Source organism: Dermacentor andersoni, unplaced genomic scaffold, assembly GCF_023375885.2.
Source record: "Dermacentor andersoni unplaced genomic scaffold, qqDerAnde1_hic_scaffold ctg00000039.1, whole genome shotgun sequence".
Classification (NCBI taxonomy): Eukaryota; Metazoa; Arthropoda; class Arachnida; order Ixodida; family Ixodidae; genus Dermacentor; species Dermacentor andersoni.
This window is the reverse complement of record NW_027314752.1, coordinates 13183298-13195400: the sequence shown is the minus strand read 5'-3', so window position 1 is coordinate 13195400 and position 12103 is coordinate 13183298. Positions and strand designations below refer to the sequence as shown.

Below are 12103 nucleotides of genomic sequence, written 5' to 3'. Positions count from 1 at the left end.
GCCAGATATTTAGCTTGTATGGCAATTCTTATGTTTATAGAGTGTCGTCAGATGACGTGTATTAGTGTCCTGTGTGTTTTCGTGTACTTGTAAAGGGTTCCGATGTTGCAGAGAAGCCGACATTACAAAAGCAATGTTTCTTTTTAATCGCAAAATCTTTCTCTCTTCTGTATTGTCTCTCCAGAAAAAGAGGTGGTCTGTTGTAATTTTGAGCGCATCGTCCTTTGGGAGCGGTGCTTTGTTGCGCCGCATAAACAAATTAGGTTTTGGAACGCTTTTCATGTCCTAAGGAATTTTTTGATAGTACAATTCACATTTCACTTTATACAGCTGTACGTTTGTGTGAAGCTTTTCATAGTAGATTCATGTTTGCTACAGTTCGATTTACGTGTTATTTAACCGCCTGTGATGTTACAATCAGATATTTGCACAACCAGTTGCAGCTTCATGTAACTGGTTGTATGAGACTTTTTTCAAAATATGACGTTATCTTTATATATCACTAGTTTGCAGTTTCAGCAGGGATTACAATAAATTAAACATTTATTATTGTTTAGGGATGGCAAGATTTTGTGAACCAGAGGCACCTCCACATATGCACCTGCGGCACTTCTGCAGCCTCAACAGCACGGCAAAGTACCTGATCTGATGTGCATGCTGTGACAAGGTGTGTACAAAGCAGTTGCTGCCACTTACACGAGCTGCAGATTTTGTTGGTATCATCCACATTTGGAAACTCTCCTGAATTTTTCGTGGGTTTACAAATGTGTGCTCATTTTACAATATTATGAATGTCACTTTAGAAAGACAATGACGTTGTGTTGGTTAAGATGTTTTAAAGCTGTTGAGAGATGGGGTGCCGGCATGACATTGTTAAAATGCATGTAAAAAAATTAATTGTAATGGTACTTGTACTGCTTTATTATTAGCGATGCAATATCTCTAACGAGAACATCAGAGGGGCACTTGCTTTAGGGAAGTTTGGTCAGATAAATTCCTGAAGCAGCGTAAAGCGGCAGCAGCAAACACGCTGAAAAAGCTCTGTAATAAAAAAAATAAACAATGTTGTCAGTTACTGGTTTCAAGTTCGCTGCTGCTTTTTGTGCTGCACGACAAGTTAAATAATGGTTGATAATGTGTGTGATGTAATAGCTCTGCGCAAACACACGAGGTGGAGAGAAGTAATTAATAAAGGGAAAATCAGATATCCACCCGTTCGTAGCATTTGCTACAAAGGAAACCCGTATGTGTTCCTCAAAAGGAAAGCCGCACAGTTGTAGAAAAATTCGTCCTGGTCCGGGACTCGAACCCGGGACTACTGCCTTTCCGAGCCACTCTACCATCTGAGATAACGAAGTGGCTAGCACATGGCAGGGCGAAGTCGAATTTGTCGACAACACGAAGCAAAGGCAAGTGTTTGATGTAATATTTTTTCCCCTTTATTAATTACTTCTCTACACCTTGCATGTTTCCGCCGAACTATTACGTCAGACCCTTGCCTTTGCTTCATGTTGACAAATTCGACTCCGCCCGGCCATCTGCTAGCCGCCTGGTTATCTTAGATGGTAGAGCGGCTGTCCCGGAAAGGCGGTGGTCCCGGGTTCGAGTCCCACACCTGGACGATTTTTTTTTTAACTGTGAGGCTTTCCTTTCGAGGAATCCGTATGGGTTTCTTTTGTAGCAATTGCTACGAGCTGGTGGATGTCCGATTTTCCCTTTATTAATAATGTGAATGTGTGTGTGTATGCAACAATGGGGGTGCTGAGAGCAAGCTTTAAAAAAATGTGTGCTATGTCCCCAACAAAGAATTTAGTGCCTGCAGCAATTTTACAAAATATTATATATGTTCACAGGTTGGCAGGTATGACACAATGTACAACAATAATATACAACACTTTTGCTGTAGATGCCATATTCATAACGTCCATTTTCTGTTTACTTGAATACTATATTTAGAATTTGGCCCGCCTTCAGTTTGATCAAGTTACATAGGTAGCCCCCTCTGAGTTAAATATATTTAGGGGCTATTGTAGATATGCATGATATACCTATTCACCGTATTGTGACAGATATTTTTAGGGACTGTGTTGGGAGGCATGCAAATCCGTTTACCTTTATGTCTTGCTGCAGGTTGCCCGACAAAAGCATAAATGCTTTGTCCACCTTTATTGCTATGCTTTCATGTAGACTTCTAACATCTGTGCCCACATAGATTCCATGTTCTTAATTACATTTTCCTAAGTATTCACTGTTGTGCATTACATTACTGTGTATTACATGTTTTTCTTTGTTTTATTTTGGAGGGGTTATTCATTTCTATAATAGTACAGAGAAAGGGACTTCAAAACAAAAAGCCACGAAAGGTGGCTTAAAAGTGTATGAAGCTTGAAATTCTACATTCCATCCCCTAAAGCGCTACCAGTAGTAAAACATTCCTAATTGTCTTTTTTATAAGCTAGATGCCAGATACATAGTCCCATTATGAGAGTATGTTATTTTTTCGTCTTTGGTCTGACTTGGTTTGTTGAATGTTCTCCTTGTTAGTTCAGAATTTGTTTTCTTGCCACCTCACGCAATACTCCAACTGGAGCCTATGAGCTATGTGTATAATAAATAAGTAAATTCCTAAAGCATGCAACAAACCATGCAGCATAGCATTTAAATGTTGCCAGTTTATAATGCTTCTCGAGTGCAGCGCAGCATGGAGCTTGAGGCTGATCTCTTCAGATGTAAAAAAATTGCAGGTTATGAAAATGTGGTCCTACAAACTGCTGGTTACGCATATCAGTCAGCCTGTTGCAGTGGTCACAAGTGAGAATGCAACCAAAAGCTGGGCGTGCTCGGCCCTTTTGCATATGACACAGGATAAAGCTTCAACTCTGCTATTGCTTCTCTTCTAAGAGGAGCATCCCTCTCACCTTCCCCTCTTATTATTCTGTCAAATTGCCAATATGCATGACTAATAGAGACTTGGTTATGAGGTTGACTGCTGAACTTGGCTTGTGTGTGCCTGAATAGATAGTGGTACCCTTGAAGCAATGCTGTACACCACGCTCATGTTAATATAGTAAACCTAAAATATGCAATTGTCTGTGACATTCTTAGAGAAACAACGTATTGTGCTGTGAATAATGTATAACCAGTTCCCTAAAAAAGGACCAGAAACAATATTTCCTCACCTAACAAAAGTGGTTGGGCACGCCATGCTCAAGGCATGCTTTCTTAAAAAAATAATATTATAGCGTGTTGTGTCAACCATGCCATTTAAAGTGGCAGAGGTCATAACATGCTTTAATTTGACAATTAAAATGTGTATGACCACCTAACTTCTAGCCTTAGCCCCTTTTGTAGTAGACACACCATTGTGGTACAAAGGGAGCTCTATGTCATTAGCTAGCTTCTGGGATAAATACAGACTGAATAGGCACTGGTTAAGATTTGATGTAGTACCATACTGCGCCCCATCCAAAACTTTCTTTCTTTTTCCATTTAGGCCATGAAACCACTTTTCTCTTAAAGGGAAAGACAACCATTCAAAACGTAAATCAATAAGCCTCGCTGACGGGAAAATTGCGTCTCATACTGTCTGAAACAAGCACTGTTTTCTCATTAGACAAGGATTTGTATTTTTGATACTTGACAAGTAGCAAAAAATGACCTTTGGCACCCTCATGTGGCAAAAGCATAACAAAAAATAGGATGCCCTATTATGTGACCTATAAGTCTAAGCGGCTACTCGGCTTCTTTAAATATATTGAAATGTACATTTCTTTCTAATAGAAGTATTATTTGTAATTTTCAAAACGCAGCTAAATCTTCAATTCCTCTGAGCAGAAAAATGTCACAGTTTCTGAAGCAGGGTGGTGCACGCTGTAGCCCATTCTCGGAGACCATAGTGGCACTGTGAGAACTTGCGCATTCTTTTTAGCGCAAGAAAGCTTGAATAAGAGAAGACAGAGGCGAAAGAAAAGGAAAGACGAGCGCTACACTTAGAACTATTTATTCCGAAAAACGGAGCATCTTATATATACACAAACATGCACCTGCGCAAATGAATAAAACAAACAAAGGACGTCAGTCAGCAGAAGGCATTGTCATCAATTTTTATGTGCTTAGCAATCTGAATTCTGAATCATAAAGCGTAACAGAAGTTTGACTCATGCAAGCTAGACCAGTGGTATGGATATGGAAGGCCTCTAACAGTTCACGTGGGGTTATGTTCTTGCTTCTGCTTAGGACCCTGATATAAAAACACCATGGTTCACAGTCGAGACAAGACCTGCAATGCGCAGACAGTTGCACAGTTGTACCTTTCTTTAAAATACTTGCATGCTCTCTCATTCGGTCGTTGACGCAATGTAGCACTTGCCACAGCTGAGTCGAATCAAGTAAACCACAACAGTGGAGCAATGCACGTAACGTCTAACATGCTGTACTGCACACCCGCTCGTAGCACCACCCGTGATTCGGGGGAAGAGATGGGCCATCGTTTCGGGCGAAGGAGACCACAGGAGACCACTCCATACCTGCTGGCCACTTCCTTGAGATTGTGGCTAACCCTGTGAAGGTACAGGATCACTTGTGCCTTTTTTTGAGCGCTACACTCAACTTCATCACCCTCGTTAGGCTTTTTGTTGCCTTTCAGCTTCTGGAGCAACGTTCCCCCACTGATGTCAACACCTAGCGAGGGTAGCCGGCTTTTAAAAGCCGGTTACCCTCGCAGTAGCCAGCTTTTAAAAGCCGCTCAATCTGATTCTCAAAACTCGTCTTCATCCTATGAACACACATACTTTAAGCGCAAAGCCCAGGCAGGCTGTCACAATCCATCGTTTTACAATTTTCAAGTGGGCGGTATTGTGTGGTAACAGCTCTATTTTGAGCATGATGAGTAGTACCAACAAGCATGTTCTTTTAAAAACATCATATTTAAATCTAAAAACTGCAGCACGTTCTCCACCAGAATCTTGTGGGTAAAACACAGGCCCTTGTCATGAAATATAAAAAGCCTTAAAACTGTGCTCATTTCATCATTGTCAGTTGAAGAACACTGTTTGTCCAAAAGCACTACAAAATCGTCTACATATCCAAAGACCTTTATCACATGTGTGTTCTTAAAACAGTTGTTGAGGGTTATATCCATTTCAAAAAGAAATAGGTCATGTAGCAGAGGCCCTACGTGAGTACAGTTAACTGTAAGTACAGTTTATTGTCAAAAAGAATAAAAGTACTTTTGAGACAGCCTTCCAATAAGGCCAAAAAATTTTCTGGCCTTATTCTGTGAAGGCATGAAACGTACCTTCACAGGGTTAGCCACTAGTCTCAAGAAAGTGGCGTATAGGTATGGAGTACCTGTGGTCTTCTCTATCCCGAACAAGCTGGCCCATCTCTGCCTCCGAATCACGGGTGGCCCTATGAACGGGCGTACAGTACAGCTCGTTAAGCGTTACGTGCATTGCTTCATTGGAGTGGTTTACCTGATTCCGCTCAGCTGTAACAAGTGCTAATTTGGGCAAACTGGGCTTTGCGTCAACGACTGAATGAGAGAGCACACAAGTATTTTAAAGAAAGATACCACTGACCACTGTTTTTTAACGTCAGGATCCTAGGCAGAAGCAAGAACAAAACTGCACGTGAACTGTTAGAGGCCTTCCATATCCATACCACTGGTCTGGTATGGATTCGGAATTCAGATTGCTAAGCACATAAAAACTGACACAATGCCTTCGGCTGACTGACGTCTTTTGCTTGTTTTATGCGATTGTGCATGTGCATTTTTGTGTATATACGGGATGCTCTGTTTTTTGGAGTAAACAGTTGTAAGTGTAGCGCTCGTCCTTTCTTTACTTTTGCCTCTCACTGTTTTCTTTTTTCGAGTTTTTAACGCTAGAAAACAACATGTTAAGCAAGCACCAACTTACCCAAGAAGAATTTATCCTCGACAACTTGCATACATAGCCAAAATAGGGCACCACAGATGCAGCAGCATATTATGGTAGCATTTTATTTTCTGAAGGGGTTTTTGCAAATGGTTAATTAAAGTTGAACTCTTTCCTGCGAAAGTCACCCATCATTCTGCTTTCACAATTAGTGAAGTAGGCTATAGGCCGTGCTCTCACTTCTGTGTTGCTGGCATAGGGGCTCCTATTTTTGGGTGGGGCACTCCTGATAAAAAAATTCTGCTTACGAAATTTCTACGTGATATTAGAACCGCTGCAAGTATAACTACTTCCGAGAATGAGCATTTAATTGTGCCACAAATGACCCGGCTCCTTAGAAATCCGTTGTGCAGTCCCTTTAAAACTGTTATCGCGTCCCACACGGATCATCCCATTTGTTCCTCCCTTTACAGTGACTCCTGTTCAGTTTTATGTTGCATGGAATAGCAAGGTAGTTTAAACGAGGCCAAGGATAAGTGCACGGTTTGAATGTGAATAGGATGACTAGGGTCACATGACTCAGTAAACAAGCTTGCAAATTTTGATTTAAAGGAAGGCTAAAGAGAAACACTAAATCATTTTATATGGATTAAGTATTCTCCGAGGACGCTTTCTCTACTAAATCTTGTAGTAAGAGTTTAATTATAAAGAGAGAAAATGAAGGCCAAAATTCAATTTTTCAAATTTTGGGCCAGGATTTCACTGCCAGCATGTTAGGGGCACACCATGCATTCCAGAGTATTTTCTTGTATTTTGGCTATTGCAGTTCAGTTCACTTGCTTAAAACTTGCCAAGTTCAGTTTCTGGCTCACTTATAATGCAATGTTATCAATATTTGCCAAAGTCAAAATAATTGACCCCTAGCCGGCTGCGTCAAAACTCAAGGCATCACGGCAAGCTGGTGCGGGAACTTTATTGTGGTTTCACCATCCATCTTTCATTCTGTCTTTTTTGTCATACGAAGCCTCCTCTCTTGGTAACTATAGTTTTTTGGTATTGTGGTAGAGTAATTTACTAACGCACCTCAAATAATTATTTTCTGTGTAGTGCATGCCCTATAATGTTTTGTATGAATCATTTGGCATGAGGTGACACGGCCCGAAAATTCAGTTGCATGTCAGCAGTTTGTGATCTATAATCACCAGCACTGTCCTCAGGCGCTCAGAGGTGTCACATCACTGGCTCCTCATTGTAATCATTCCCTGAATATCCATAAAGAGGATCTATTATCCTCAGTAGTAAGCTCAATCATACTGAAGTGACAAACCGTTACAGCAGATAGCACTATATAGCTCTAAATATTTGTTTAACATTTTTAATTCTGATATGCTGTCTTCTCCAAAACATATTGAGTGTGTCGGGAATGTTTCAGCACTTGTTTTACCTCAACAGTCATGGAAAGACCACCATTTTGTCTGCTGCATACTTGTACCTAGCTTGATCTCTGGATTTGACTGTATCATTATTTTTTACACAAAAATTAAGGTGGTTTTCAATGATGCCACCTTTCCACAATACTCCATACCCACCCGTTTGTCGAAGTAGGTGAACAAATGCAATCTTCTGTAAAACAACCTTGCTTTGCACAGCAAATCGAATAATCCTTTTTTAGTGCAGTGGTAGGTATAGGATATTAGTAGAAAACTTTCATCAATATGTACTGCATCAGAACGTATGTTTCGTGCTCATTCTATCCAACATAGCATTATCTGGTCTTTGTGTTCCTTTCAGTTCTATTCACAGTGCATACACACTAAAGATATAAGGGACCGGCAGATGTGGTGTTCACAGTGCACACATATCGAGGAAATAACAATCAGACAGATATTGAAAGAGCACAGTGCTCTTTCACTTTCATTGTGAGCATCGTCAAAATGAACTCTTGCCAATTTTCCCAAGCTTCAACTGTTGTAGTTGGTGTTTTCTGTCTACAAAATGCTCATATGCAATTCGTTCCACTGGTGATTTTTGTATGTATGGAAAATACTCGTGCAATTGAAGAATAATTTCGCTTGTTCAAAACATGGTACAGAACTTGCCACTGTTTGTTTTAAAGGCCGAATTGGATAGGAATTAAGCTATTGTGGTATTCTTTATGGTGCCCTGGGCCGGTATTTTGTAGCGATGCCTTTTCAGGCTTTTTGTGCTTGGCCAGTGGTCAGAGCGATGGTCTGCCCACATTATCAACGAGATCAGGCGGCCGTGTGTGGTGGATGATAATAATAGCATAGAATAAGGCATACGGCATCGCTACAAAATAGCGGCCCTGGTGCATTAAGCGTGTGCAGATGCTTAAAGCTTGTACTATGTATGAAAAATAGGTTGAAGCAATAGAAGGATGATTATCGAAGGCTAATAATGGCCTCCGAGTATACACACTGAGTTATGCTTCTGGGGACACTTATTAGTTAACCTTATCAGGTAATACCAATTGCCTTATGGGTTCTATAATGTTGCAGTGCCTGCAGGATGGCCAGCATTACAATACACATTAAAATTATTGTACAAGTCATGCGATGGTATCGGGATTGGCCCACCAAGTGACAACCTCTAATTACACTATACCTGGGATCAGCCCAGCTCACTCAGTCAGGGAGACATCCATGCATAAGGGGAGGGGTATGGCAAAAAGAGGGCGTTCGATTAATCTTTCTCACATAGATAGCTCATACATATAATCTTTCTTAACTTGGATGCTTTGTTGCTCAAAGTGAAGTTAGTTATTGGCATAATGTCAGCGTTTCGATCCTGTTTATGCTTAACAAAAGTTGCTTTGTTCAGTGTCACTTTTTATGTTGTTTCGCTTGTGATTCTAAGCTGACTTGTTTTATTGCTGCTACAGGTATGGCTGGACCTGGAGAAGAAGTGTAAGCAGACCATGCTATGTTGCTGATCTGCGCTGATCTCCACATCCAAGTTGGTCCCGCGACAGTTGGGCACCATTGTGCCTTGCTTCATTGACAAGGTGATATAATATGGTGAGCTTGTACTTCAATATTGGTATTGAAAATTATGTTAAGGAAAAAAGACAAGGATTGGCCTTTATGATAGATACACTCATGTTCTTTCTTTAAGGTGTTCTTTTGACACTGTTCTGCATGGACATATTCTTAGAGAATTAAAACAGTCCTTTATTGCAAACTGCCATGGAGCTAGCTTATGCGTTAAACTAGCACTCTTTCACCAAAAAAAGCATTATTTAGCACACAATTGACAAGGAAGGAAAGGAGGTAACAGGACAGAGTGCTACTAACAGTTAAGTTTTGTTACTCGCACAGTGATATTGTGCAAAAGGTAAAAGGGGGAGACTAGATCTGAATACATGCTGCTCGCACAGAAACGAAAAGGACGCATCACATGGCTAGCGTGACAGTTGTTTTACAATGATAAGAAGCAGTTTCACTGTCTAGTAATTCTCTGCATGAGGAGCTAGTGCTAGGTTCCTCGTCATACATATAAGAAAAGCCTCAGATATCTCTCCAACGCTCTCGTCTTTATATTTTGCCACGATCAAGCAGCTTTCAAACATAGGTGCATGTGCGCTGAGAGTAGTGCACTACCACTGCTAACTGACCCACGCATCAAGTTTGCTTGGTCACGCAGCCAGTCATTTATACATTGGCCGGTTTATCCAATGTAGCCTCTACTGCACCTGTGACTGTACGTGCTTTGTTACATGCTTTTTTTTTTCACAGATAGTGATGCGGGCCTTTTCATTATTTACATGCCTACACAACAAACCAAGCATTATCTGCTTAGGAAGAGTTGTAGGAAAATCCAGCATCAGCCAACTGTTCTCAGCACGAAACAAACTTGATTCATGGGTTTTCGTTCATTGGTGCAATCACACTGAGGTAGACAAGCTTGTAGGCTGTGCTTCTGCAATTTGTACAGCACACTGACAGCACTGGTGTGGGCCTCATCTGTGGGCTGACTGATGGCACCTTCTACGGCGCAGATCACTTGTGTTGGGCGAGGCACCAATGTTGACGTTTGTTCTCTTGTGCAAAACAGCAGTCCTAGGTTTAGAGTAGTTGTAGGAAGACAAGGTAAACATAACTTCCATGGCTTGAGTGGGCTCATTTCCCTTGGGGCATCTAGCTTTTTTTTTGCAACTGTGCAGAGGTGCTTCCCTAGAGTCGGCGTGAAAATGGCATAGAGTTGTGAATTCGGGAACTCCTGAACAATGATCTGCTGTAGTTAGGGCTTTGCGAAAATGCACTGTCTACCAATTGGTAGAAGGTACATTCTTCAGCCACTGATTTCCTGTTGGCATGCTTGTACTCGTGCTGTCAGTAATTTATTGGTTTGCCGAATTATCTTGAGGCCCCACGCTGATTATGCTACCGATGTCTTCATGTGCAGACTTTTCAGGATGAGGTTTTTTGCTTTGCAAATGTTGTTGAAAGGTAGGTGGCGCTTACAGGTAGCTATTCTAGATATTAGTGAAACGAATTGGCCCATCTTGCTTCGTCAAAGATCGTCACGCCGACATCAGTCGCACAAACAAAAAACCTGGCCTACTCGCAGCATCGTGCATGAAGAAACAAACAAACCAGCTGCTGGATTGTGTTGACATGGCATACTAAGCTGAGACCGGAACTGCTGTAGCTACAAACCAGGTACAAACGACGATGATGAGCAGGGATTTGAAGTAGCGCCACTTCGTGGGGCAGCAAGGAGGCTCCGTTCAAAACAAATATGGCGTTCAGCAAGTCGAACCATGCAACGGTCAGAGTCGGTGCATGGTGCTCTCGACCAAGTTGGCTCAAGGAGTGTTTGAAAAATCAGACGGGAGGTTGCAAGGCGTCCGAACTTTCGGAAGTTATACATTATGGTCCATGGGGAGAATGGCGGTGCCGCGAAGCAGACCGAGTAATCGAGCATGTCCGAATTTTTGGAGTCCGGAAAATCAGTCGGCGTCTGTACCTACCTATGTGCCTATGTATACCTATGTGCAACAGTGTTTGCTATGATCTGTGCAAGAATTGCTGTTGCCCGTATATGCCCAACATGTTGGGTGTCAAATTGTACAATACCTTGCAAAAGTGATCTACTGAAGAATACCGCTTCTGCTATATTTCGCTTTTGCAAGAAATTTAGCGGCTGCTGGCACCTACCTTGAAAGGCCTTATATGGTCTTCGCATGGTCAGGGCCTTCTACTTTTGTGAGTTTGCTTATTTCGAAATTTACCCCGGTTTTTATAACTTCAAGTTGGTGGGATCCCTAGTCTCCTTTAACGTGTACCCAATAGACCTTACATAGGGGTTTTTGCATTTCCCTGCCATTGAAATGCAGCCATTGTGGCCGGGATTCAATCCCATGCCCTCTGCCTGAGCAGCGCAATGTCAAAGCCAGTACACTAGGGTATTTTGCTGGCGGAAGGGTTTAGTTTCTGAATAATTTATTATCTAAACCTGTCGGTGTTTTTTTTAAAGGTATTTCATGTTTGTATTCTGTTTCTTCAATACTAGTAATTATTGTTGATCAAACGATGTGTCCATTCCTATAACACTTGTTTCAGTAGCCTGCTAATTATGACAGCTTATTCTCCCACAGTAATCCATGTTCCCTTGAGACATAGGAATTGCATGAAACCACATATTTTTCAATAAGATTTAGTCATTATCTCCTATGACCGGAACGCTGAACCTTTCTTATCTGTGGGAACATAGGCAAATTTGCCTATGTAGTAACCTGTTGCATGAGTGGAGATAAATTATTGGCTTTACTTTTTCAGGTGCCCTGCTCGCTCTCACCCAAGCAACACATTCCAGCGGTCTTCTCTCGGCAGACTGGATGCATCGAAATACCGTTAGAAGGTTCAATAAACAATGCTTGGGACATTTATGACATGCTTTTACTTAAGCCGGAGGACTTCAGGCTTAATGAAAGCTCAAGTGGGTGTACAGAAATACCTACGTAAAGTCTTTTTCACTTACAAGTACATGCCAATACTTTGCCTGACATTTTTCACCCCGAAATTACGCTTTACTGTGGATTTGTGAACAAACCATTACAGCAAAAAGCACTGCAGTAAGACGAGTACAAGTAATCAAACATGTACTAAACTTGCAAGAATTACATTTGCATACTTGTAGTAAATATGAAAATGAGGTACAGTCTTCTTCAGGGTGCATTTTCTTGTAGGTCATACATAGAGAAC

The 12103-nt window shown here is 41.4% G+C and overlaps 1 long non-coding RNA gene across 1 annotated transcript; it reads left to right on the top strand.

Annotated features, from left to right (window-relative positions):
* Positions 1–645: 645 nt before the first annotated feature.
* Positions 646–11842, top strand: LOC140214350 (uncharacterized). Its single transcript, XR_011891299.1, has 3 exons — positions 646–667; positions 8779–8914; positions 11678–11842. It is a non-coding gene; the product is annotated as an uncharacterized lncRNA (long non-coding RNA).
* Positions 11843–12103: the final 261 nt, after the last annotated feature.